The following is a 25,409-nucleotide window of genomic DNA, read 5'->3' on the forward strand; positions in this document are numbered from 1 at the left end:
CTAATTCAGTTCAAACTTAATGGAAGGATAAACAAAAATAGATCTGTGACTAGGGTTTTAGATTTCAAGAGAGCTAACTTTAATAAATTAGGGAAGTGGATTGAACTGAAGAATTTGTGGATCTAAAGGCGGAGGAGGCCTGGAATTACTTCAAATCAAGGTTGCAGAAATTATCAGAAGCCTGCATCCTAAGAAAGGGGAAAAAATTCATATGCAGGAGTTGTAGACCAAGCTGGATGAGCAAGCATCTCAGAGGTAATTAAGAAAAAGCAGAAAGCCTACAAGGAGTGGAAGATGGGAGGGACTAGCAAGGAAAGCTACCTTATTGAGGTCAGAATATGCAGGAATAAAGTGAGAAAGGCCAAAAGCCATGTAAAATTAGACTTTGCAAAGGAAATTCAAACCAATAGTCAAGGTTCTATAGCCATATAAATAAGAAGAAAACAGAGAGAAGAAGTGGGACCACTAAACACTGAGATGGAGTGGAGGTTAAGGATAATCTAGACATAGCCCAATATCTAACATGCTTTGCCTCAGTCTTTAATGAGGATCTTAGGGATAATGGAAGGATGACATATGGAAATGAGGATATGGAGGTAGATATTACCACATCCTAGGTAGAAGCCAAACTCAAACATCTTAATGGGACTAAATCGGGGGGCCCAGATAATCTTCATCCAAGAATATTAAAGGAACTGGCACATGAAATCGCAAGCCCATTAGCAAGAATTTTTAAAGAATCTGTAAACTCAGGGGTTGTACCGTATGACTGGAGAATTGCTAACATTAGTTCCTATTTTTAAGAAAGGGAAAAAAGTGATCCGGGTAACTACAGGCCGGTAATTACCATCTGTAGTATGCAAGGTCTTGGAAAAAATTTTGAAGGAGAAAGTAGTTAAGGACATTGAGGTCAATGGTAATTGGGGCCATATACAACATGATTTTACAAAAGGTAGATCGTGCCAAACCAACCTGATCACCTTCTCAAAGAAGGTAACCAATTTCTTAGACAAAGGAAATGCAGTGGATCTAATTTACCTCGATTTCAGTAAGGCATTTGATACGGGTCCACATGGGGAATTATTAGCTCAATTGGAAAAGATGGGGATCAACATGAAAATTGAAAGGGGGATAAGGAACTGGTTAAAGGAGAGACTACAGCTGGTCACGCTGAAAGGTGAACTGGAAGGAGGTTACTAGTGGAGTTCTTCAGGGATCGGTTTTAGGTCCAATCTTATTTAATCTTTTTATTACTGACCTTGGCACAAAAAGTGGGAATGTGCTAATAGTTTGTGGATGACACAAAGCTGGGAGGTATTGCCAATACAGAGAAGGACTGGGATATCATACAGGAAGATCTGGATGACCTTGTAAACTGGAGTAATTGTAATAGGATGAAATTTAATAGTGGAAAGTGCAAGGTCATGCATTTAGGGATTAATAACAAGAATTTTTGTTATAAACTGGGGACGCATCACTTGGAAGTAACAGAGGAGGAGAAGGACCTCAGAGTATTGGTTGATCACAGGATGACTAAGAGCCGCCAATGCGATATGGCCGTGAAAAAAGCTAATGTGGTCTTGAGATGCATCAGGCGAGGTATTTCCAGTAGAGATAAGGAGGCGTTAGTACCATTATACGAGGCACTGGTGAGACCTCATCTGGAATATTGTGTGCAGTTCTGGTCTCCCATGTTTAAGAAGGATGAATTCAAACTGGAATAGGTACAGAGAAGGCTACTAGGATGATCCAAGGAATGGAAAACCTGTCTTATGCATCCGATGAAGTGAGCTGTAGTTCACGAAAGCTTATGCTCAAATAAATTGGTTAGTCTCTAAGGTGCCACAAGTCCTCCTTTTCTTTTTGTCTTATGAGAGGAGACTCAAAGAGCTTGGCTTGTTTAGCCTAACCAAAAGAAGGCTGCTGGGAGATATGATTGCTCTCTATAAATATACCAGAGGGATAAATACCAGGGAGGGAGAGGAATTATTTAAGCTCAGTACCAATGTGGACACAAGAACAAATGGATATAAACCGGCCATCAGGAAGTTTAGACTTGAAATTAGATGAAGGTTTCTAACCATCAGAGGAGTGAAGTTCTGGAACAGTCTTTCAAGGGGAGCAGTGGAGGCAAAAGACATACCTGGCTTCAAGACTAAGCTTGATAAGTTTATGGAGGGGATGGTATGATGGGATAGCTTAATTTTGGCAATTAATTGACCTTTGACTATTTGCTGTAAATATCCCCAGTGGCCTATGATGGGATGTTAGATGGGGTGGGATCTGGATTACTACAGAGAATTCTTTCCTGGATGTCTGGCTGGTGAGTCTTGCCCATATGCTCAGGGTTTAGCTGATTTGCCATATTTGGGGTCAGGAAGGAATTTTCCTCCAGGGCAGATTGGCAGAGGCCCTGGAGATTTTCCACCTTTCTCTGCAGCGTGGGGCACAGGTCACTTGCTGGAGGATTCTCTGCACCTTGAAGTCTTTAAACCATGATTTGAGGACTTCAATAGCTCAAACATAAGTTAGGGGTTTGTTACAGGAGTGGGTGGGTGAGATTCTGTGACCTGCATGGTGCAGGAGGTCAGACTATCATAATTGTCCCTTCTGACCTTAAAGTCTATGATTCTATAATCCAGATGGTGGCCTTTTTTTTTTTAGGGTTTATGGGCATCAGCGCAGTGACAACTTACGTTGTTCCTTATGTACATCTCTGAATGAGGCAGATGCAATGTTGTTTGGCTCAAGATTACTGGCCAAATTTGGACCATCTACACAAGTTAGTCCTCATGCCATACTACGTGATGCCTTGATATGGTGGAGACAGTGGTCCAATGTTCTGAAACTGATTTTGATCAATCATCCCACACCATCAGTCACAATAACCTCGATGCATCAAACAACGTATGGGAAGCTCATCTGGACTCTGACAGTTTTGGGGTCTCTGGGTTTTCCAAGAAAATAAATTGCATGTAAATGTTGAGGGCAGTTTGCCTGGCTCTCAGATAATTTCTTCCTCACATAAAGTGGAGAGTAGTTCAGGTAGCGACAGATAATAAAATAGCTATGTATTATATCAACCGACAGGGAGGTGCTCATTCAGCTCTGTTGTGCATGGAGGCAATTTGTCTATGGGATTGGTATGCATAACATTTGGCAGGAGACAGCGATGTGTTGTTGGATCGGTTAAGTAGGGGCACTTCTTTAACCACCATGAATACATCTGAGGTCCCAGTGATGCAGAAAATCTATTGTTTAGGGTCAACCTGTCACAGACCTTGTTGAAACTGGTTGCAAACAGAAGTCTTTATCTTGATCTTTTTTTTTTGATCAAGTGTAGGAAAAGACAATCAGTCCATCATGGATATTTTCCTAATGCATCGGGGAGAGCACATGGATATGTTCACTGGGCTATGAAAAATTGGCATGCAGTTACTGTGATATAGTATATGCATATACAAACAGACAGTGAGATGTATAATTAGCCATTTGAACACAGTTATACTAATTTCATACCAAACACAAATGCTCATTTTGCTCTTGCAAAAGCATTTTTGAAAGTCTGATCCCAAGAATCTCTGTAGTCACACTTTGGAATCTACTATTTTGTCCCTCAAATGATTAAAATATGGAATAATGCACTATAATGTACTAGATTTGTATTTTAGGGGGCAATGTCGCCCTTTAGTGGGTGGATCGCCAAGATAAAGGTTCTACTACTACTAGCAGCTATAGGAGATCTCTTTTGGCTCCCGTGTCAGAGGCTAGTGTTTTTTGAATCTGGAGAACCAGGATTCTACTCCTGGCTCCCTTTGCGTGTGTGTAATTTATACGTTTTTTATGCTGTCTTCAGTACATAGCTTTGTTAAATTACTCCTAGCTGAGTATAATTAAGTTTTTGTAATTCAGTGAAGAAATTTTTGATGATTAGGATTCAGTGCTTACATACCAAGATGACAGAAACCTTAGAAATACCTGAGACACTTAGTGATAACTCTGACATAAGACCAAAGCTGATCTGGTCCATTCCTGTCACTAGACCCTTGAAGGAGTTACAGGCTTCTGCTTTGCAAATTACCCATATAAAATCCTGCTTTTGTGGAAGTGAATACTGAAATCTTTTACCTAACACTGTCAACTGAGACCACTCACCCCCTTATTTTGCTCTGGGGCATGGGTACTAGGTGCCTTTCAGGTCCCCAAAAATGCAACAAGCTCAGAGCACAGCTCAGTGTCCTTGATTTGCCTCTCCTCTTCTCCCCTCCCCTTTTCTGCCCTTTTTTGTCACTTTTTTTTTCTATTCAGTTTAAAAATACGCTAAAGCACGGAGTTCTTCATGCCCATGTTGTTGGAGAGTCAGCACTCTTGGGGGTTTGCCCCTTTTCTTTCTTGTTTTTCAGTAGTCTGAGTGGTAGCCTGTGAAATTCACTGCTGACAGTGCAAGGTGAGTGAAGTGTTCTGAACTAGTCAGACACCTTGTTTGAATCTAAACTAAATGTCATCACTCGGGGGAGAGATGTGGACAGATCAATGAAAGCTGCTGCTCAAAGTGCCGAAGTAGTGTGTGTTTGTGGGGTTTTTTTTTTAAATGGTATGATGGATAAATAATGGCCTAGAAAATGCTGCAATGCCCATGTATAAATCAATGGTTCGCCCTCACATGGAATATTGCATTGTGATCTGCTCCCATTGTATTTCAAAGGAAAAAAGATATAGTAAGAATAGAAGGGGTTCAGAGATGGGTGACAAAAATTAGAAGCACAGAGGAACTTCTGTCAAAGGAGGGATTGAAAAGACTGGCTTGCCAGAGGAGACACATGAGAGGACATCGAAGAGAGATTCTAAACCTTAACTATACTTCCTAGTTTTCTAAAATGTTGTAACCTTAAATATTCTTGTAAGACACGTCCTGAGGAGCCAGTAAAATGTGGCTGAGACCTTACCACCAGCTTTTAACTCCAGTAATGTGGGACAACCAAACTGCTAGGGCCCTACCAAATTCACAGCCATGAAAAAGGCGTCACGGGCCATGAAATCTGGTCTCTCCCTGTGAAATCTGGTCTTTTGTGTGCTTTGACCCAATACTATACAGATTTCATGGGGGAGAACAGCGTTTCTTAAATTTGGGGGGCCGACCCAAAAGGGAGTGGGGGGGGTTACAAGGTTATTTGGGGGGGATTGCAGTATTGCCACCCCTATGTCTGTGCTAATTTAAGATCAGGATGGCTGGAGAGCAGCGGCTGTTGGCCAGGCGCCCAGCTCTGGAGGCAGTGCCCTGCCAGCAGCAGTGTAGAAGTAAGGGTGGCAATACCATCCCATGCCACCCTTACTTCTGCGCTGCGGCCTTCAGAGCTGGGTGGCCGGAGAGTGGCGGCTGCTGACTGAGGGCCCAGCTCTGCAGGCAGCAGCGCAGAACTGAGGGTGGCAATACCATCCCAGGCCACCCTTACTTCTGTGCTGCTGCTGGCAGCAGCTCTGCCTTCAGAGATGGGCTGCTGGCCAGCTGCCACCGTTCTCCAGCCACCCAGCTCTGAAGGCAGCACTGCCATCAGCAGCAGCATAGAAGCAAGGGTAGCAATAATGCACCCTCCCCCCAATAACCTTGTGACCCTCCCACAACTCCTTTTTGGGTCAACACCCCTACAAATACACCACCATGAAATTTTAGACTTAAAGTAGCTGAAATAATGAAATTTATGATTTTTAAAATCCTATGACCGTGAAATTGACCAAAATGGACTGTGAATTTGATCCGGCCCTACAAATTACTCATAAATGGAAAAGCCATGAGTCAGCCCAAAGAAATGTCAATAAAACTGTTATACAACATCATTATGTATTGTTTGTCATGTCATACAGAAAGAAACTATTTTAATCCTGTTATAGGTTTTTTTTTTTTTTTTAAAAACTGGGACTTTTTTTAACCTCTTCCTCTAAAGCCAGGTGTCTTTGTTAACACAACTATACAAAGCTCAGAGCCAAAAAACCTTCTTAAAATGATCTAAAATAACTGTTCTACATCTTAAAGTTACAAATAAAGTTTGATCTCTCTGGATGATTCAGGGCTAGAAGCGAATGAAGGGGCATATTAGTTAGCTGGGAATTTCCGCTTGCTGCTGGAACAATGCTCCCATCTCTAACTCTGTGGGGTCCTGAGATACCTGCCTTTAAAGCTGATGTATTTTTATGTATAGAAAATCTTTTAGGAGACTGTCTAATACTTGAGTTGCTATCTTGGCCCGGGTCATTGTTTACTCCCTTCCCTGAACATTCCTCCAGCAGTTTCTTTTAAAAGCAAATTGGCAAGGGTATGAAGTACCTCAATGTCTTTGAAGTAGTAGAATAAATTCTGCCAGACGTGTTTAGAGGGAAGAGAGTAGATGAGGAGGCCAAAGTTGCATAATAGTCATTTATCATATGGCTTTGCAATTTACCTCCTCGTTATCACCACCATACTGTGTATATAATTATAGTACCTAGCTCTTCACTAGTGCCTTTTATCAGTAGATCTGTTTTTACAAATGAAGTATAATCACCCCCATTTTACAGATAGGGAAACTGAGGCAAGGGTGACCTGACTTGCCAAATTCATTCAGCAGTCTGGTGACCGAGCCAGGAATAGCGTCCAGGTCTCCCGTGTCTTGTCTGGTGCTTATTTACTAGGCCACAGAGAGAGAGAGAGAGAGGAAGATGTGTTTTTTCGTATCCCATCTTCTGCTTTGTTTTTATAACACTGCTTCTCTTGTTCAATTTAAAAACAAGGTTTGAAATAGAAAAATGACATTCTTCTAATAATAATAGTAGTAATGGCTGCTCCAACTTGGATTCACTCCAAAAATTCTCCTTTTTTTTTTCAACCTTTATTCCTTTACTACACCCACTTATAGCCCCCTGAGGAGTCTTAAAACTAATGAGATGGTAAAATGAATACAAATAATAAGAAATTGGCCCAAGTGGCCACCCCTTGCTTTTCTTCCCTTTATAGCCTTGTGCCTGAGGGGATATATGGTAGTTCTAGCTCTTCACCACATAAGTAGAATTTCCTCTTCCTCAGCTATTTCTCCTGCGTTGGAATGGTGGCTGCAAACTTGCCTATATAAATACCTTTGAGAATGCAAGCAAAGAGAAATGATCTAGCTGTCCTTCACAAATTGCTGTGTGTGGCAATATTGTCCTTGAAAGATATGTGAAGCAAAATAAACACTGGCAAAGAAAGTGAAAGCTTCTGATAACTGATTTGACATTTGATCATTGAAGCAATAGGGTTACAGGCAGCTGGGCTCATGGAATTTACCTGGGCAAAACATCTAGCTCAATGTGACGTTTCCTGTTGAGGAATGACTATGCTGGGTTTCTAATTTTCTGGATAATCCTGTCATTTAATGTATTTTAATTCTGCTCTGTAGGTAACCTTTTTTTCCCCCTAAATCAAGCATTGTGCTAATTAAAATAAATAGTTCTAGAGACAGATGAACAATTTTCCCCTGTTTTTTTTCTCCTTTTAAATATGGTCTTCATTTGTGAAATATAGCCTAGTCAACATATTCTTCAAGCCTTATTTAGATCTAGAATGCATATATATATATATATATATATATATATCTCATCAACAACCCCCTCCTAATCTATTAACGAGAATGATATTCTAACCAATATGGAGAAACTAGACCTTAATTCCACTCGTTTTGGTTAGCAGGAAATCTAGAAACACAACTTTTGAAATAGGGGGAGGGAAATGCAATCCAAAATGAACAATAAGTAAGAATTGTTAGGGACATCACAAAATCACTTTATCCATCTCAGATTATTTATGTGCTGTCAGTCTGAATTAATCCAAATAAAAATCCGCCAAATAAACCTGAATTTGATAACTGGACAGTAAAAGCTTATGACTAATCTCGATTAAAATAAAGACCTAATTTCTAGGAAAGGATTCAGGGGCTGCATAGACAATGAGGACAGACGGTTCTTGGTTTAAACACACAATGAAAATAAATATGGTCCGAGACCAGAGCAGCAGCAGATAATCACATGACGCTGCCTCTAGAACCTTGTATGTCAAAAATGCTAGTCATACTGATTTCTTATTACTGCAATTGTTCAAAGCATCTATCAAATCTTGCCAGCTTCATATGAGTTTATTTTCAGTAAAATAAACTCTTACCATTTTAACACCTCAGCAATAAAATATTCTGTCTTTCAAAGCACTGGCCTTGTGTTGTGTTTTAATGTATTGGAGTATTTTCATTAATCTTCGTTTGTGTGACACTATCTTTTGCTGGCAAGGTTACTAAAGCTGACAATGATGAATTCAATCAGTCTGAGAGCTATGTGTAGTTAATGAATTACATGAGTCTGTTTTATTACTTGTCTTTTTAAAATTAGCTGAAGACTGAAGCTCATACTAACTGGTATATTTTACTGCCTTTTTAATGTTAGCCATATGTGCATAGTTACCAACTAAAGAAAAGATGCTTGGCATCAGAAAACCATTGGGAGGGGGAGAATCTCAAAGTTGAGCATGAGTAGCCTAGCTTTATTCTTAGCAGAGTTCACAAACTTTGCATAGATTAGTGAGTTGGTGGATTTTAGTTCTCTCAAGTAAATATAATCAATTCACCCTCATGCTGGGTGTTTTGAGTTCTTCCCTTTGGACTAGCAACCAGAGTGTTCACAAAAGCCTTCTCTGGTGGCAGCCCAGATGAGGCTCCAGGGCCTCAGATTTCCTGTACCTGGATGATTGGCTCTGGTTGGCAATAGTTTCTCAGACAGCTTCTTGCAGCCTTAAGTGTTTGCATAACCAGAGAAAAGTCCACCTTATCAACCACAAGGATGATAAACTTTATCAGAGGAACATTAGACTCTGTTTCCGGGAGAGCTTTCCTTCCACAGACAAGATTTTTGGATAATGAATAACCTGAATGCACTAATTACCCACAAACTATCGTACAGAGATGCCTTTTGCTTTAGGCCATATGGCCATGTGCACATATGTGACACTGTTCCCCAGGCTTCATCTGTTATGTCTGCAAGCCTGGCTCCACTCAGTCTACTTACTGGGTTAAGACCACTTTTTAACCCAAGAGTGACTGTCCCCACCAAAAAGAAAAGGAGTACTTGTGGCACCTTAGAGACTAACCAATTTATTTGAGCATAAGCTTTCGTGAGCTACAGCTCACTTCATCGGATGCATACTGTGGAAAGTGTAGAAGATCTTTCTATATACACACAAAGCATGAAAAAATACCTCCTCCCACCCCTCTCTCCTGCTGGTAATAGCTTATCTAAAGTGATCACTTTCCTTACAATGTGTATGATGATCAAGGTGGGCCATTTCCAGCACAAATCCAGGGTTTAACAAGAACGTCTGGGGCGGGGGGGGGGGTAGGAAAAAACAAGGGGAAATAGGTTACCTTGTCCCCACCAGTCATCACCTTCCTTTCCTGGTGGTCAAACACAGAAAAGGTGAGGGTGGGGGTTCCCTTCCATCCCCAATGTCACCATTGTGGTGGATTCACCCCTCTTAGGGTGGGGTGCGCACCTGAAAAACCACACTGCTCAGGGTACCTGGACCTCATGGAAGGTCAGACTGCACATCAACATCTTAACTGAGAGCAGTCCGCTTTGCGTGCAAGGCCTTTCTGCCACTCATATGCTCACTCCACATCTAACTGATGTCAGACAATATTGCCACTGTGGTTTACATAAACACAAAGGGTGGAGCCCTATGCCTGGAAGCAGTCAGGTTCTGGAACTGGTGCATAAGGACTCCTTAGCAGACAACCTAATTAGATACTTCTCACAGACCACGAGTGGGAGAGCCATGACTCCATCTTCAGCAAAATATTCACACAATATGATACACCTTAATGGTGTATCATATTGTGTGAATATTTGTATCCCAAACAGAAAATTTCCCCTGTGTTGCTCCAGAAGAGCCATGGGTCCCACGGTAATGCCCTTCTATTGTCCTGGACAAACGATCTCAGATATACCTTTCCTCCCACTTCATTTCTTATGATCTGTGGAAGCTGGGTAGGTTGTAACTAAACCCAACTGGCCCAGACAGTTTTGGTTCATGGCACTCCTGACAATATCTGCACAACCTCCAGTCAAGATCTGCCCCTTCCTGAACCTCCTTCATCAGGGCAGAATCAGACATCCCGATTTGGACGCTCTCCACCCAACAGCCTGGTGTTTGGATGGGTGTTGGAAATAGAATGTTCCTGCTCCACTCCTGTTCAGGCTATTCTTACTCCCCAAAGTAGGAAAGATTTGATTAGAGCCTGATATCTGGCCAAATGCGGTCACGCAGTAAATGGAGAATGTTGATTGTGGTATCTATTCTGAACATCTTAGATTATCTCCTGTCCCTGAAGGCCTCAGGTGTCTCCATTAGTTCATTGCAGACCCACCTTACAGTGATGAGAGTCTTTCTTCCTCTAGTAGACAGACCTATTTTCAGACACCCAGCTACAGTATGGTTTATGAAGGGCCTAATGTCCTTCCCATCACTGATCAAACCCACACCTCAATGGGATCTTAATCTTGTCCTGTCAACCCTCACCAGACCATCATTTGAACCCTTAGCGACATGCTCCTTGTCTCACCTGTCCATGAAGACTGCATTGCTGGTGGCTATCACTTTTTGGCAGAAGGGTCAGTGAGCTAGGAGCCATCATAGCAGACCTTCCTTATACAGCTTTTCCTCCAGGAGAAGGTTTCCCTTTGTTTATATCCAAAATTTCTCCCCAAAGTTGTTTATGGAATTCCACATCAATCAAAGTATCCACTTACCAGTCTCTTTTCCCAAAGCCCCATTCTTCTCCCAAAGAGAAGAGACTTCAGTCACCCAGTGTCCAGCATGCCCTTGCATTCTACTTGTAGAGAACCAAGCCAGTCAAAGTCACAGAGACTTTATATTGCCATAGCCGAAAGATCACCTGGGCAAGTTATCCTCCTGAAGGATCTCTTAAGTGGATTTTAGGATGCATCCTAGAGTGCTACAGTTTAGCACACATCCCTGAACCTGGAAGAGTCACAGCTCACTCCATGAGAGCACAACATGCCTCTGTGGCATCTCTGCAGGAGGTCTTGATATAAGACACTTGCAGAGCAGCCACCTGGAGTTCACTACACACTATGCATTAGTTCACGCCTCTGTGGCAGATGCAGCAGTGGGAGCTGCGGTACTGCAATCATTTTTGTTGGCCAGCTTCCTCACCCACCTCTGCTCTAAGCACTGCTTGTCAATCAGCCATTTCTGGAATACATATAGGGACCAGCACTCTCAGAAGAAATGGGAGGTTACTTCCCTGTAACTGGAAGTTTGTTGAGATGTGTGATCCTGATCTGTATTCCACTGCCTGCCCTCCATCCCCTGAGCTTTGGCTCCTATTAGATTTGAGGTACAAAAAGAAACTGGAGAGCTGTTGACTTGCACTGGCTCTTATTTCTCAGTCAGGAGCATGAGGAGACCTGCTGCCTCCAAAACTGTGGAAGGGGTGTGTTTTTTTTGTTTTTTTTTTGTCATCACAGATGGCTTTTACGTCATCAGTGACTGTCCACAATAATTGCTTTTGTGCCATTAAATCAAACAGCTTATCATAGCTACCTTCAGCCCCTCTCCCTGCCATCTATTTTTCATATAATTACACATCTTATGCATATGAGTGACCTTGTCAAACACTTTAAGATTTCTATACTTCATTCCTGAGTCCTGTCGATGGATCTTAAACCTCTTCAATATGTTTTCTTCAAATTTCTTACACACTACGGCATCACCCACCTCCATACAATTAAACACTTGTCTGGCTTTCCCAGTCAATCTGGTTGAGATGATGGGCATCCAGTTATCTTCTGGAATCTTATAGATTCTGCACAGTCTCCCAAAGGTAGATAGGAGCTCCTCAAAGCAGTCAGTCTCTTGATAAATTGGGCAGGCTTTCTTCTACTCCCTGCAGTTGAGAGGGGATGTACTCACAGTCTGAGGCTGCTCTTTTTGCTGCTCCAGGACTTTGAGCTGCAGTGCATAATTTATCTCCTCAGTTGTTTAGCTTCTCCATGTGTCTTTGGTGGGCTTCCTTCTCAGTTTCAGCATTGGCTTTGCATCTTATTGGTAGGCTCTCTCCTTGGTTTCTTTCTTCTCCTTGCTCTGGAGCTCCACCATCCTGATTTCATGCTTGCATTCTTTCTCAGCTTTTGAGTATTGTAGTCGGGCCACTTCCTCTGCAGTATCTGGGGCTGCAGGGTCCTTGGACACTTGGTCGTGGCTTATGAACAAAGCTCTCAGTTCCTGATCAGAGGCTTTCCTCTTAAAGGATAACCCCTTTTGCAAGCACAAATGCTCATGGTCTCTTGTCCCAAGACCCACATATGACTGGTTAACTCGTTGTGGTGGATCTTTAACCCTTAAAACTCTATTAAATTTAAGCTTTTAATAGCATTGGGTTATGATCTATAAACTCAGTTGACCTGTGGCATGTGAATCCTGTCACAACAATGTCAAATTGTCATGCTGTTTGGCTGGCTCACAAATGAGTGCCTACTTGAGAACAGACTGTCAGAAAACAGGACAGACAGCCCAAACTGGTGGTAGTTATGTTCTATAATTAGATTTCACCAAGCCAGAGACAAATGAGAACTCCTGCACCACTATATCAGTGTTACCATGGAATCACAGACAGTCCCCTCAGATTCTCAAGTCAATCTTGCCACCCAGACAAACTACATTTTGTGATAAGAGGTCACTTAACAAAAAAAATCACACCATATTAGGTTGCTCCCAGTCCCACAAGACCAGTCACTTACCCCAAATCAATTGGTGCTCTTGATCTTACACCAAAGACAACAGTGGTAGCCAATTCTGTAGTAAACAAACTAAAGGTTTATTAGCTAAGGAAAGGAAATGGGAGTTAAGAGGTTAAAGCAAGTAAAATATATGCACAGGTGAGTCAGTTTGTAATTCCAAATAGTGGCAGTGATGTGATAAACTGCCAGTTTCCCCAAAGTCTTTTCAGGATACCCAGATTGTCTTTGGGGAGCTCTGCTTTGTGTCTGGTACTCTTCCCTGTAAGAGTTCAAATAGTCAAGAAATGAAGGATCTTTCCCTAAATCCATACTTATAGCTTCGCCTCATAGAAAACAGGCTGAAAGAGTCACTACCCATTTGGGCTTTTCCTTTGATGGCAGAGAGTGAGGAATACATTTTGAGTCTTTGACCTTTTGATTGTCACACACAATGACCACTTGCTTTGAAATTAGCTCTCTCCTGTTAGAGTTCTTCATGTGCATTCTACAAGGCTTCTTTCTCATCTGATGGGTTATAGTGACAGGGGTATACACAATGTAAATGTTTTTGTTTTTTGCATTATAACAGGATACAGATAAATGGAAAATAATGCAAGTAACATCCCATTAGGTTTCATGAAGTTTAAACACCAAAGACACTCTTATACATTTAACAATCACTTTGATCTATTCTAATACACAGTGAATTGGCATGGGGCTCTGGCATGAGCTGGCACCTGGTCTGCCAGTGTCACACCTGCAATTAACCTTATTCCTTTCTTCCTGCATCTAAATCTCTATTGCCTGACTCCCTTTAAGTTGTATGCATTGTAACTAGAATGGGTCAAAAATTTGAATGGAAAATTTTGGGTTTTTTTCCTAGAAAAATTTCATGGAGAGAAAATTGTTTCCAAAATGTTCATTTTTTTTTCTTTGATGAAATTGGAAAATGGAAATGGAAAATTTGGATTTTTTTTCCCCATTGTGTGCAGTTTTCCCCTCAGCCCCTTTTCAATGAGAAAAAGAAGAAAGGGAGTAAAGACAAAAAAAAGGGATGAAAAAGCAGAAGCAAAAACAACAAAAAAATGAAATTTTGAGAGCAAATTCTTTTGAAACTGAAAATGTTCCTTGATTTTTTTTTTTGTACAAGGAAAAATTGTTCCTTATTGAAAGCTGCAGAATGAAAATACTTCATTATTGGTTACAATTAGAATTGATCAAAGATAGAGGGATAGATAGATCAAGGAAAACTGAAGTTTGGATTGCTCTTGCTATTGACTGGAGAGTGACCAGAGGAATGGGAGACAGATGGCACTTAGCTCATAGAGCTTGGGTTTTGCTCATTTTAAATTAGTATGGCACTAACAATGGCAAATAAAATATTTTCCAAGGCACCTAAAGGTCCCAGTTGACCCAGTACATGCACATTCAGAGAGAGGCCCTGACTGGAATTGTTTGCAGTCTAAACAAACAGCACCAGAAAAGGGTGGGAGAAAGGAAATATCATTATCTCTTTTACGGATAAGGAACTGAAGCAGAGACAAAGTACATGCCCAAGGTGACACAGTAAATCTGTGGCAGAATTAGGATTTGAATTTATCTACTGAGTCCCAGTGCTGTGCCCTAATCACAAAAACATCTTTTTTGTAAGTACTGATCTACTCAGTGCTCAATTATCTTAGTTTCTTATCTGCACATAAACCAGATTCTAATCTAATCTATTTTCCTGTACTGCAGCTGTGAAATACAGTATTAAAAAACCCCCAACAACCCTTGAAAGACCAATGCTAACCTATCCTAATGTGGGCATTTATACTGCAAGGATGGGTCTTTCTGGCTGTTCCCCGAACTCCACTCAATTTAGATATCCCAACACTAGGTTGAAAGGGAAACAAACTACATTGTACATTCCTTCCTTTTGTGATTTTTGCAGGAAGCTAGCACATTGGGGCACTACCAAAAGACACCATTACTGCTAACAGTTCAAGGTCTTAAAATTCAGCCTTATAGAGATTAAAGTGATGGGGTTTTACTGTTGTTGTTAAAATAGACTACTGTTGAGTGGGTAAGGAGAGGAACGATTTTATATTTATCCCCTACTTGAGATAGCTATAGATAGATTATATAATGTGTAAATTCATTTTGTACTGGAGAGTCCTAAGCAGGCTGTAAAAAATGATATGCTGTTAAATTTAGCTCCCAAAGTGGGTGTTTAAAATAGTAAAAGAATGAAAAAAATTTGTTTTATCTTTCCCTGGGTTTTTGAAAAGTAGAAGCACTGAGCATTAATCAAATGATAGCATTAAATTAGCACAATGGTCTTTAAGGGATTTGAGCACTTCATTCTGATGGATGAGCTGCTCATTTAGTGCAAACATACAAAACCCTATGGAGAATTTCAATAGACTAAGTTTTCTTATGGAAAACTTTCCTCATTAACATCAGCTTGTTGTGGAAATCTAGAATAAGAGAAATGTAGGGCTTGAAGGGACCACAAAAGGTTCGCTAGTCCAGCCTCCAGCGCTGAATGGACCAACTAAACCTAGATTATCCCTGACAGGTGTTTTTTCCAATCTGTTCTTAAAAACCTCCAATAATGGGACTTCCACAACCTCCCTTGGAAGCCTGTTCTAGAGCTTAATTACCCATATAGTTAGAAAGTTTTTGCTCATATCTAACCTAAAATCAACACTGCTGCAGGTTAAACCCATTACTACTTCTCCTATCTTTGGTGGACGTGGAGAACAATTGATCACGGTCCTCTTTATAACAACCTCTGATGTATTTTGAAGACTATCCACTCCCCTTCAGTCGTCTTTTCTCAAAACTAAACATGTCCAGTTTTTTCTTCACCTTTCCTCATAGGCCAGGTTCTCTAAACTATATAATCTTTTTGCTCTCCTCTAAGCTCGTTGTGATTTGTCCACATCTTTCCTAAAGTGTGGCACCCAGAACTGGACACGCTGCTCCAACGGAGGCCTCACCAGTGTCCAGTCAAGCAGGGATAATTCCTGCCCATGTCTTGCATACTACACTCTTGCTAATGCACCACAAATGCCATTTGCCATTGCATCCCACTTTTTATCTCATTCAGTTTATGATCCATTATAACACAATAGGCTTAGCTTGTTGTCACTGTTGTAAAGCACATCTTTACCCTTGGGGCTTCTTGGGCTCCCCATTGTGGAACTCCAGAATTGCCATGTTTAGCATCTTTGATGGTAGGCGGATGTGTTATCTCCAGCCACTGTTGCTGTGATAGTGGCTACATTGCTTACCCAAGATCTCATTCGTGGATTGTGCCATCAGAAGCCATACACCAGAAGAAGAAAACCCAGATCCTTTTTCAGCAGTACTTCTGCCTATCCAGTTATTCCCCATTCTGTAGTTATGCACTTGATTTTTGAGTCCTATGTGAAGTACTTTGCATTTGCCTTTCCTTGTTGTTTTCAGGCCAATTCTCCCATTTGTCAAGGTCATTTTGAATTCTAATCCTGTCCTCCAAAGTGCTTGCAACCTCTCAGTTTGAGGTCATCTGGATCTTTTATAAGCATACTCTCTACTTCATTATCTAAATAACTATTAAAACATTAAATATTAAATCCTCTTTGTTCCCCTTTTCAAAGATAGGTCCTATGTTTGCCCTTCTCCATTCCTTTGGGACTTCACCCGTCCTCCATGAGTTATCAAAGGTAATTGCTATCAGTTCCAAGATTGCTTCAGTTAATTCCTTAAGTACTGTAGGGTGAATTCACCAGGCCTTGCTGACTTGATTACATTTAACTTTTCTCTAAATATTTTTAAACCTGTTCTTTCCCTATTTTGCCTTGTGTTCCTTCCCCTGGTTGTTTATATTAATTGTGTTAAGTATCTGGTTATAATTTACCCTTTTAGTGAAGATTTAAGCAAAATAAGCATTAAATACCTCTGTTTTCTTGGTGTCCCTTGTTATGAGCTCTTCCATGCTAGGTAGAGGACCTAACTTTCTTTCATCCTTCTCTTGCTCTGTCTTTTATGTCCCTTGCTAGGTGTAACCCACTTTGTGCCTTAACTTTTCTGATTTTGTCCTTACATGCTTGTGCTATTGTTCCTTTCCCCTGAGATTTTCTTCCTGTAGAGCCTTCCCTGGCAGTTCTGAGTTTTTAAAAGTCATTGCCCATACTTTGGTGTTCTCACTCCTTCCTTTCCTTAGACTCATGAACTCTCTCTCATTTCACAATCTCTCACCCAACTTGCCTTTAACTTTCAGATTTGCAACTAAGTCCTCCCTGTTAGTCAGAATCAAGTTTAATATGGCTGCTTCTGGTTCTTTCTTCCACTTTTTGAAACTAACTGTCCCCAAGCCATTCCAGGAACTTACTGGATATTTTGTATTTGCCATATTACTTTTTCAACAGATGTCTGGGTAGTTGAAGTCCCTTATTATTGCCAGGTCTTGTGGTTTTGGATAGATCTTTTTGTTCTATAAATGCCTCATGCCCCTCCGCTTCCTGATTTGGTGGCCTATAGTAGACACTTAACATGACATTGACCCTATTTTTTCCCCTTTATCTTCATCTAGATTTTTTCAACTGGCCTGACTCTCACCTCCTTCTGTATCTCAGAACAAGTGTATATATTCCTGATGTAGTCTCAGTATCACCCCTCCGCCCCCCGCCTGTCCTTCCTGAAGCTGTACACATCTATACCAATATTCCAGTCATGAGATTTATCCCACCAAGTCTCTGCAATGTCACTTAAGTAATGATTTAGCTTATGTACTAATACTTCCGATTCTCCTTGTTTATCCCCCATACTTCTTGCATTTATATATAGATATCTAATATGTAGAGCAGGTTTTCTCCACTGATTTCCCTCTTGTTGCTACTATGTCCCTATTTTAATTTTCCATTCCTGACCCCCAACATCCTGCCCTGTGTTAAGGTCACCTTTTTTATATCTACCTTTACACTTTTGTCACTTGCTCCCTTTGAACTTGGTTTAAATCCCTTCTAACTAGGTTGGTGAGTTGGTGCATGAAGATGCTCTTCCTATTCTTGGTCAGATAAACCCCATCTTTTCCCAGTAGTTGTCCTTCCTGGAACAGCATCCCATGGCTGAGGAAGCCAAAGCCCTCCCATTGACACAATCTGTGCAGCCATACATTCATCTCCAGGGTGTGTGTCCCTGCCTGGGCCCTTCCCCTCAACCAAGATGATGGACAAGAACACCACCTGTGCCCCGACTCCTCCCCGCTTGCTCCCAGAGCCCTGTAGTCACTACTGATTTGCTCTGGGCCATACCTGGCAGAATCATTAGTGCCCATGTGTCTGAGCAGCATGGGGTAGTGGTCAGAGGATGGATGAGCCTCAGCAACCTTTTCTGTAATGTCTTGGATGCAGGCTCCAGGCAGGCAGCAGAGCTCCTGGGACATAATGACAGGCCAGCAGATGGATGTCTCTGTCCCCCACAGAAGAGAGTCCCTGACTGTGAACAGTCTACACCACCACCACCTCTTCCTCATGAATTTCCCACCCTTGGGGTAGGTGACTTCTCCTCCTCCGTTATTGTGGGTCTTCTCACCTCCTGTTGCTGATACAGGCTACTGGTTCTTGATCGTAATGGATGGGGGACTCGGTGGTGGTGAACTGACTACAGCACAAGGTGGCCGAACAGCCAGTTCTCCTTCCTTTTCTAGTACCACTGTAGTCACCTGTAGCTGGCTAGCATCCTCTATCCCAGACATCTCCAGGTGCATCCTGTCAATGAATTCCTCAAGATACCTCCTCTTGCAGCTCTCTTACCTGCTTCCTGAGGGACTCCATCAACAGACACCTCTCGGCCCAGATGGTTTCTCCTGCCTGACTTTTATTTGCGGGGACATGCAGGCCGTATTTCCACCAAGTCAAGACCAGGACCTGGGTAGAACCTCCAGGGTCAGGATGCCTGTCTGGCTGGGGCCCCCACAGGTGCAGGAAGAGCTAGCAGTGGTGCTGGTGAAGTGCCATTTTTCTCCCACTGCAGTTTCTTCCTTGTAGTTTCCTTCCCTACATCCCTGCCTTCTTCAGCTGGCTAACTCCCTTAGTCTCCCAGCTGTCTTCCTCTGACCAGCCATGTGTCTCACCAGCCACTGAGCACCTGTGTGCTTTTTAAAGCCTGGGTCCCATACATAGCAGGAATGGGTGACTCAACCCCTCTCACTCAGCTGCCTATAATGACTGGCCTATTAAAAATAATTGCACTACACTTACTTCAAAGTGCCCTGCTAGAGCTCTTCGTATAGTAGAGTTATAAATGGGTTAAATCTCTTTTCACAATTGTAACTAATTTTATTGCTCAGGTAAAGCCTCAGTTAAGAACTGATTCTCCTCCAATGTAATAAAATATGTATCTTTCAAATACAGAATTACACCAAAGCTAGGCTTTAGGATAAAATAGAAACAATATTCATGAATAGTTGTCACAAGGGGAAGTCTAAATGTACGCATCTGGTTGATTCTCCCCCCCCAACCAAAAAAAAAAATGCTACCAGCTCCTATTTAAGTATCCCCAGCATAGGGAGAATGCTCCTCCCATTTCCAGCAACGTGAAGGAGGAGGATGACCAGCATGCATGGTGCTCCAATGATCTCTGGCTGTATTTCCACAGCTAATATAAATTAGAACACTCATGAGGTTGCTCTAGTTTTATGCCACTTTTACCCTTGCCCCACTCCTGAAGATAAATTCATCTCCTGACCTAGGTTAGATCTGGTCTGGACTTGTTCCCCCTCTTTCAGCTGCTCCCTTGTCACTCCCAATAATCCTCTAATGCAGGGGTGGCCAACCTGTGGCTTCGGAGCCACATGCGGCTCTTCAGAAGTTAACATGCGGCTCCTTGTATAGGCACCGACTCCGGGGCTGGCGCTACAGGTGTCAACTTTCCAATGTGCGGGGGGCTGCTCACTGCTCAACCCCTGGCTCTTCCACAGGCCCTGCCCCCACTCCACCCCTTCCCATCCCCTCCCTTGATCCTGCCATGCTCTCACTCCTCCCCCTGTCCCCAGAGCCTCCTTCATGCCACAAAACCGCTGATCAGGAGGTGCGGAGAGGGAGGGGGAAGGTGCTGATCGTGGCTGCTGGTGGGCGGGAGGCGCTGGGGCGTGGGGGCTGCCGATGTATTACCGAGACTCTTTGGCAATGTACACTGGTAAATTCTGGCTCCTTCTCATGCTCAGGTTGGCCACCCCTGCTCTAATGCCATTGGACTAGCAGGAAAAGGCATAGAACTAGCTACCAGAGGATTTGTCCCTGTCTCCCAAGTTTTAATTTCTTCCTCTTCCATAATTCTCCATGTTTTGCTTTCTGTCTCTTTCTTCAGTTCAGCTTGCAGGTTTCCTGAGTTTTCTTCCCCCTTCCTCCATCTAATGCCCCTCCTCTTTCTACATTTTGAGAGAAGGGAAAAGAGGAGGAAGTGATAGATTGGAGAGAAGTGTGGACAGGGCTGAGTATCACTGTCTAAACAAACGTTTGCCATTATCGAATGTGAGATCAAAGAAAATTAGGGTGCATGTGAAGAAGACATTGGACCAACTTCTGCTCTGTTAGTCCATGCAACCTGTCTGAAATCAGTGGGTTGTAACTCATAGCTGAAATAGACCTATATTCTAAGTAGATTACAACTGCATAAAAATTCAGTTGGAACAATAAGTTTAAAAGTGGCAGTTTAGTTGGAATTCTTGCTTTATTCTTTTTTCAAAATGAGAGAAATGTTTGAAGTAAATACAAAACTGACGCGGTGTAATTGAGTTGAAAACAATGTTACAATGTGAAGAATTTAAATTCTTTAAATATACATAATTAGTGTAAAAGTAATTTACAATATTTATTACATTCAATAAACATGTCTGTATCCTGGAACAATATGTTGCTGTTTTTAAGGGGGCAGAACAAAGTAAAGAACTCCTTTTTGGATTTTAATTTAGGTATCAAAAGTGTGGCATATGTTTCAGATTGTAACCAATTGCCTTTGACTTTCATATAATCACCTTTTCCAGCCTAAGGCAGTTTAATTCATACAGTCCAGAAAAGAGAGATTGTTTGAGGTCTCCTTTGGAGCGAGTGCTGACTTGCTGCTCATGATTGAAGTTTTACAGACAGTATCAAGGACAGTAGGCTTTTGGCAGAGAATGTTGTTAACTTTGCAAGCATGAATTATGATAGATGGCTAGTTAAAGAGATCATGGGAAGATCCAAGAGCCCACCGACTTGTAAGCCTGACCTGGCTGTAGAACAGATACTGGAAACATTTGTAAGGGAAAAGGTTCTCTAGCATTAGACAATGTACACTTGTGGAAAGGTCAATTAGGCTCTTCTGCTCATCAAGTCATGCTATCTGATGCAGTTCACAGAACACATTAGTGACCTGGTGGATAAAGAGAAAACAGCACTCAAAAATGTCTGTAGATTTTAGAAAAGCTTTGACTTTCCCTTTTGCACGTTCCCACCCCCCGCTTGCCCCACAAAAATACTGCTGTATGAAATCAATAAGCACAGCGTTTGGATTTGAGCAGTGCAGTGTAATGGTTGATTACGGTGTTGTGAGAAATATTGGACTGGGCCCCAAGAGTGTGGGATGGATGCTCCTAGAATGTATAATGCGGAATGAGTAAATTGGTATGAGAGAGGTATGGAAATAGATTAAAATCTGGGCATTAGATGTTAAGAGTTTGCTATCTGTTAAATGTCACATGTTAATATTAATAATGGTAACTAATTATGGCATATTGTGACCTCTGCTCATCATACTGACCAGTAAGGTCTCATTTCCTTGTGCTCACCTGTGTCCTTGTTGTAGCCTCCTGTTCTCTTATATGTAAATTGTAAACTCTTTACAGAAGAGGCTGTCTCATTATGTTTTTGTACAGTGCGGTCTGATCCATGCTTGGGGCCTTAGTGTATATATAAATAACTATTAATAATAGAAGGTCTTGGTAAAAAGAACCATTATTCAAGGAGAAAGGTAAAAATGACACACAGGTCTGTTACAGGAGTCTGCAGTCCTAATTTCTGAGATCAGATGACCCACCTCTGTGTGAGAGGAGACTAAGGCCCCAGCTGTAATTCAGGAGTAAAGGGATTACTGTAGTGTGAGAACAGGAATTTGGCTTTATAGTTTTGAAAGAAGGAAATTTGAGGGAACTATTCAGCGCAGGTATAGGAGTAGTGCATTCAAACTAGTTAAAGTGATGAACTATAGGTTGACTTCCAATTCTGTTGGATGATTAAAAAAATACTTGCTGCGCATATGGATTTTTGTTGATGCCTAAAAAATTACAATTAAAAAAAAATCAGTGGACTTTTAAAAATGTTTTGTTGTAACCACTTCTTACGCCTCTCCAATCTTTAGGCTGTCTCCCTGGCCACACTGACTCAGCCAGTTTCTTTTGAAGCACCTTTTTGCGGGGATTACACAATCTCCTTCCTATGATCAAGGACTCAGATTGTAGCCTTCACTATTGACTTGGCTTCCTCTGAAGTAGGAATTCAGATTTCTTCTCTCTGGCGGACCCAGCAGCAATTGCGCCGCTAGCAATCAAATTCTCATTCAGGATAAATGTTCAATGAAACATAAGCTAGACTGAGCACTGTGTGTTGCAGTTTAATTACAGGGATATTTGTTAAGAAAGATGAAACATTGTACATGGTAGAAAGTGCTTTTGTTTGACTCAAAAGCTGTCTGAGTGTCCTTAGCCAACTCTCCGACAGTTGAGCTCAGGCTTTCATGCTTATGAAAGGCTCAAGGAGGCATCCCTGTACCATGGCGCTTCTCATTTCTGCATTGGCTGCCAGTATCCTAGGAGTTATATGTTGCACACCTTCCCAAACCAGTGTGGATGCTGCCTCATCCTTTCCCCCTAGTGTGGGTTGATGCAAGAGCACCTGCTCTGGCTGTGTGGAGCATTGCACCTGAGTCCACTCTGTCAGGGCTGTTGACCAGTTCCTGGTGCCCAGGGGGTCTGGAACCCCCTCAGTTTTCAGTCTTTCAGGCCCGCCCACTCCAGCGGGTTCCAGCTCAGGGCCCTTAAGCCAGACAGCCAGAATCAGAACTCAACTACTCCATCAATGCCCTGAGCTCCTTCCTACCTCCCCTGGTTTCTGTAACTTTTCAGCCTGTTGGGCCAGGTGCTCAGGGTGCTGTCTCTGAGCAGTTTTTCAGCAGCTTGGAGGCAAAAGTTTCCTTGTGCCTGCCTGCTTGCTCCTCTGGCAGTCCCACCCTTCTGCTCCCACCTCTCTCTCCTTTTTTTTTTTTTTCCCCCCTCCCAGCTACTATGAGGCTGCCAATCAGCACTGGTCTTGCTGGGTCCGCATGGGGTATATACACTCAGCCTCCAAATGTATAATCAGTAAGCAATTCTCTCTGGCTTCCTCCTTCCAATCGTTTCCTTCGCTATAATGACACTTTAGAAATATGTCCTGAACATATTGACTATACTCCTAATCCTTTAAAATTCTTCCTATACTACAGGGGATCTCTCCTATTCTGTAGATGAATTTCATTGAACTGAATAATGCAGAGTTCCCGTAAAACTGGAATGCTCAGTTCCTTCAGGATAAGAGGAATTTTAAAGGGCTAGGGTTGGAGACATAACTGTGTTGGCAGTTTGCCTCCAAACCACCGGTACTAGGTATCTATGTATTACAACAAGGTTCAGAACTTGTAGTACCATATTACTACTCAGATATTCAGTTTATCTAGATTGTAAACTTTTTGGGGCCAGGACCATCTTTGTCTCTTGTATTTGTACAGTAAGCCAAGCACATTGGGACCCTGATCCATGACTAGGGATCCTAAGCGCTACAGCAGGGATCAGGAACCTTTGGCACGCGGCCCCTCAGGAAAATCAGCTGGTGGGCTGGGACAGTTTGTTTACCTGCAGCGTCCGCAGGTTCAGCTGATTGCAGCCCCCACTGGCTGTGGTTCGCTATTCCAGGCCAATGGGGGCTGCAGGAAGTGGAGGCCGGCACATCCCTCGGCCCACGCCACTTCCCGCAGGCCCCATTGGCCTGGAACGGCGAACCACAGCCAGTGGGGGCTGCGATCAGCTGAACCTGTGGACGCTGCAGGTAAACAAACCGTCCCAGCCCACTAGCATATTTCCCGATGAGTCGTGTGCCAAAGGTTGCCAATCCCTGCGCTACAGCAATACCAATAATTTATTTTAATATAGCTATTGAGACATATAACAAAGAAGTTAGGTTATTTTTTGAATAATTTTCTAAACTCTACTGAATTTAGCTAACCGAGCAACATGCATCAGAAATATGTGGAGCTTGTCCTCATATGCATACAATTAATACTTCTAGTTTCACAAAACAGCATGTCTTTCTAGTATATTTGTTCTGTTCTAATTGCAAGGAAGGAAAACGGTAGAATTAGATCAAACAAAATTCCAGCAAAGAAGAACATAAAAGTTATTTGAAGAAAAATCACACTCAAACACAGAGGTGGATTAAGGTTTTATGGGGCCCTGGGCCAGAGCAAGTGGGAGGCCCCTCCCCACCCCTTCCACCTAAGGCCCGACCCACAGCCCCTTCCCTTTCTGCCCCTTCCCTGAGGATTGGGGGGTTCTTCAGGGGTTTCCCCTGTCCCGTGACTTCTGCCAGGGATGGGGTTTGGGGGAGGGTGCTGGGGGGACGGACTTCCCCTGTTCCATGGCTTCTGCCGGGGATGGGGTTGGGGGGGTTCGGGGGCTTTTCCTGTCCCACCCAGCGGGCGGTAGAAGCTGGGGGCCCCCAGTTGGCCGGGGCCCCTGGGCATAGGCCCCATGGGCCCAGTGGCTAATCCGCCACTGCTCAAACAATAGTCCTCATACAAGAGATGCATTAGCGAAAATCAGTAATGTGTTACCCGTGGCTGTATATTTCCCATTCTGTTTTACATTAGCCTCACGTGCTAAACAGAATGTGCTTTCAGCATTCATATCTATTTACTGGCCAAAAAGAACAAAAAGGCACATTTTTCTTTAAAGTCAATAGTCGAAATCTCTTACTTCTGGAATTACCACATATGGTTCCCAGAGAGCGAGAGCCAAAACTTTCTAGGCTGGGTTCCTAAAGTTAATTGTCCTCCCTCAGTCATAACCAGGTGCCTATATACAAGTACCCCAACTGCTCAGAGGTGCTGAGCACCCACAGCTGCTGGTTACAGTGATGGTGGACTGCTCATGCACTATTTTTGTTGCAGAATTAGCGTAGTTGGTGGTGAACAGTGACTTTCATCTTAAATGCCTCATATATGGACCACTTCTCTTGTGAATCTGAATATCTGATTGGCGTCTCAAGGCTACAGAAGTAGGTACTGCACAATTGATTCCCACTTCAAAGGGTGCAGAGCAAACATTAATTTCAGACATCTTAAGAATTTTTATGCAAAACCTAATCCTGTGCTAGATCTTTTTTTTGCATTTAAATTACATTTACTACTGAAATGCGAGCCAGGACTAGACGTTTACAACAGCTCAGGGAGGTCTGGAAAGAAGGGGGGATTAAAATCTGGAGAAAATATTTGTTTGTTAATAATAAGGAATGTTGTGTGTTAGAACCCAGGCATGATTCTCATTTATAATAAAAGCCCTTTAGATCACTCCCTGGCGGTTT

The sequence above is a fragment of the Natator depressus genome, chromosome 1, assembly GCF_965152275.1.
Source record: "Natator depressus isolate rNatDep1 chromosome 1, rNatDep2.hap1, whole genome shotgun sequence".
Lineage (NCBI taxonomy): Eukaryota > Metazoa > Chordata > Testudines > Cheloniidae > Natator > Natator depressus.